Source organism: Ictidomys tridecemlineatus, chromosome 6, assembly GCF_052094955.1.
Source record: "Ictidomys tridecemlineatus isolate mIctTri1 chromosome 6, mIctTri1.hap1, whole genome shotgun sequence".
Lineage (NCBI taxonomy): Eukaryota > Metazoa > Chordata > Mammalia > Rodentia > Sciuridae > Ictidomys > Ictidomys tridecemlineatus.
The window spans coordinates 21,062,055-21,066,129 of record NC_135482.1 but is presented as its reverse complement, the minus strand read 5'-3'; the positions used below and the strand labels follow the sequence as shown (position 1 = coordinate 21,066,129).

Here is a 4,075-nt window from a genome sequence, read left to right as displayed (position 1 = left end):
TACAACAGAGAAGTCTCGAGATCCTGGTGGGTAAATACATGATATGTTTGGTTTCTTCTCATCCAACAGTATCATATGGTTTTTCCTGGTACTACAGAGACCTAAGTTCCTTCCATCTTACAGATCCACCTTCTCCTAGAAATTCACAACCCTCTGCCTTCAGCCAGAGCATGGATACCATGTGCAGACCATTTTAATAAATTAAGCCTGAAGCAGAAGTCATCATTTCTGCCTATGTTTCTTTGGCTAGAACAACTCAGTTTCATGTTCATGAATAATTGTAAGGCAAAGCAAGCTGAGAACGTGGTCCAGTTGTACACCCAGTGAAGGGGAATGGATTGGAACAGGGAGTCCCTGCCACTATCGCATCCTTGCATTGCTTAGGGTTCAAAGAAGAAGACAAGATAAAAGATTAACAATAATGAGACAAGAGAGATCATTTGAGACTGGATTAGTCCATGGAGACTTTCTCAGAAGAGACTTTTAAAACGAGTAAAATAGGGAGGTAATCATGAAGAGCCAGATCAAGAAGTAAAACAATATAGCAATAAAGCAAAATCAGAGCTAGAGAGTGGCAAAGGGATCTAGGAGACCATTTTGACAGTTACACAGACTCTATGCCAGGAAGCAAATAACCATGTACCTGGCCAAGAGGATGAGAATGAGACACCTGGCTAGGACCACTGACAGCCACCATGAACACATGTTTGCATTGCGCTGGAATCCCTCAGTCTCTCCAAAGAGCCCAGTGCACTTTACTACCTTTTTCTAAGTAATCTCTAAATCTCATCTGACATTTCAAGTTCGAATGTAAAATGTTAGCATTGCCTGAAGGATGTCCCTCACTAATTTAGAGTTTCTCAAAGAACAAGTGAAAAACAAATATCCAATTCTAAGAGGCCAGTATTAACCCAAGTAACCATTTCACTTGTAAATTAAATCACAAGTCTTTGCAATATAACAAAACTAAAAAGTCAATACGAATAGAATGCTCCGGTTAGGACACATGGGCATGGATAATTAAACATCATGACCAGGGACCCAGATTTATAGCAAAATCAAAGAGGAAATAAAAGCCAATCATTCTTGCTTTGGTCCAACTTCTTAAAAAAAAAAACATTATTAGGGGGAATCACAGCTCTAATAAAATGTGCCTGACCAATTAGGACATTTCTAAAGGTCAATTCACATGTGGTCCCAATGGAAGTCCTTTGGGGATATATGTTTCTAGACCTTTTGGGAAGGACTCTGTGGTTACCATGGGAACACATCTCTGCCTCCACCTGTTCTGATGTTCCAGTGAGCTCCAACACTCACCTTGTTGAAATGAAAACTACATCAACTCCATTGTATTTCATATTGAACACTAATCAAAGCAGTCCTGTCCCCTAGTAGCAATTTTAGGGCAATGACTATTTACTTTTAGGGGATTTTGAATACTATTAAAAACTCAAAGGAAGCTATGGCTCCTTCCTGTCCCCTGCTATCTAGGATTAAAAAAAGCATATGCTTATAAAAGACGTTTCAATTATATATAAAGGAGGCATTCCTGAGAACCTCTTATAATTTAAAACTCCTCCTTTTCAGCATCAATTTTCCTTAGGAACACATAGACACTATGCAGCAGCACAACACACTGGTGAAGAATATCAGCTTCCTGTACCAACACAAATTTCCACGTTACAGATGAGGGAAATGGTGCATGGAGAGTTCAAGCAACTTGTCATCATCATCCATCTCTAGGAATTAGCAGAGTGAACCTGGAATCCATGTATTCAACCTCCAAGGATTTTATACACACACATACACAGCCACAGTGAGATTCTGTCCCCACTCTCCATTCCTGTTCTAGATACACACACACACACACACACACACACACACACACACACACATCTTTTCTGTCTACTTTCAAATACTTGGGAAGAGTGGAACCAAATTCTGGCCTCCTCTTTCCTGAACTCAAGCCAGGCTACTTGGTTTCTTCTGCTGCTAATTATTAAACCATCAGTATGGAAGTCCCATTGTTTTTCTATTTTTAACCTCCCTAAGCTTCAGGCCATACAGTAAAACAAAGTCCTCCTGAGCTTGATATTGTTTTACACTCTCAGACACCATCCCAAAACATCAGCCTTCTCTTAATATATTGCAGCTCTGGATCTGCTAAGATTTGCCATAGACATCCCACAGGTTGGGGAAAGAAAGACTACAATCAAAGCTCTTTTAGTCCAAGTTAATAAAGGTCCACTTTAGTCTTCAACTTAAATGTCTTATTTTTTTTGTTGTTTCATATGAAGCTAAAGCTCAAGATCATACCACGTTAAATCAGGAGACAAATATTTTGATTGATTTGTTTTCTGAAATTTAAATCTAATAATCTAATAACTCATACTTCATTAAATCAAATGGCATATAATTCACAATAAACCTAAATATTATTTAACACTTTTATGCTTAATCCAGATGCATAGATTTTTTTTTTGGTGGGGGAGTGTACTCAGGATTGAATCCATAGGCACTCAATCACTGAGCCACATCCCCAGCTCTATTTTGTATTTTATTTAAAGACAGGGTCTCACTGAGTTGCTTATTTAGAGACAGGGTCTCGCTGAGTGCCTCACCATTGCTGAGGTTGTCTTTGAACTCATGATCCTCCTGACTAAACCTCCCAAACTGCTGGGATTACAGGCATGTACCACCATGACTGGCCAGATGCATAGATTTTAAATGATATATTTATTGAGTTCCCCACCTCTCCAAAGGGGCATTGTAGCTGCTAGGCACTAGCAGACTGTATATCAAGCTCCAACCACAAGGGAAGAGTTGAGATAATTTTCACCCTACCTGAACCTCTTTTCTCATTTCCCAATCTACTACAAATAAACACTTATTTCTACGTAAAATAGCCATTACTACTATTGAGTACAATTTAGCCTATCCCCACACTACTTCAAATAAAAATATGAATCTGGTAAAAAGCATTGTGTTTGCTCTGCAAATTGCAAATGAAACTTTACGACCGATTCCTCTAGGCATCTTCCAAAAAGAAATTTGAAAGCTCCCTTTAGTGCCAAACACTCTCTCTATCAACTTTATGGCTTACCTTTTCTGACCTGAAAGTTTTGAGTGTGGGACCTGAGTTCACAGGACTTAAATGGAGTGAGAACTTTTGTAACCATGCAACTCACATTAAGAACTGGTCCAGAACCACTGAAAAACATGGATCCCTAACAAAGACATAGGTGAAAGTACCCAACAGAAATTCCTCCTGAACTCAAAGTACAATCAAATCGTCCCCAGAGGGGCTGGGGATATAGCTCAGTTGGTAGAGTGCTTGCCTCACAAGCACAAGGCCCTGGGTTCAATCCCCAGCACCACCAAAAAAATAAAATAAAATGCTCCCCCAGAGATAAAGACAACTAAAGACAAGCTCATAATCCAAAATTGTAAAACACACAGGGAAACCTGCAGCCCTAAGAGAGCAAAGGGAGATTTATAGCTGGCAAGAATCAAGATAATCATGATCTACAATGAAATTTCTCCAATAAGTGTGTTAGTCGTGTTCTACAAGTTAAAGGAAGACAAAATATTATCAAGACAAGGCCAAGATGCCTGAGGAAAAGACACACACACCTGAGAAGCAATAAAGAAAAACAAAAAAAAGACCCAATTTCTCAAAATAAAAATTGCTATGGACTGAATGTTTGCGTCCGCCTAAAGTCCAATGGTGAGATCCAAACTTCCAAAGTGAAGGGATTAGGAGATAGAACATGTGGGAAATGATGGGACTAGTCCTTGGTAACAGAGGCTGGGAAGGCAACCTGGCCCCTTGTGCCACGGAAGGACCCAGTAGAAAGACAGAATTTGAAACAGGAAGCAAGCCCCATTTTCAGTCACCACGTCTGTTTACCTACACCTTAATCTTGGACTTCTCAGCCTCTGCAACTGTGAGAAATAAATTTCTGTTGTTTATGAGCCACCTGGTTTATGGTATCTTGCTATACCCATCCAAAAAGCTAAAACAAGATCCATAGACATTGGAATGATCCATTGATGGCTTAAACAAGACACTAGA

The 4,075-nt window shown here is 39.5% G+C and overlaps 1 non-coding gene across 1 annotated transcript; it reads left to right on the top strand.

Annotated features, from left to right (window-relative positions):
• The first annotated feature begins 3,307 nt into the window (after positions 1–3,307).
• On the top strand, positions 3,308–3,380 carry Trnav-cac (transfer RNA valine (anticodon CAC)). The gene has a single exon. It is a non-coding gene; the product is annotated as a tRNA-Val (tRNA).
• The last annotated feature ends 695 nt before the right edge of the window (positions 3,381–4,075 follow it).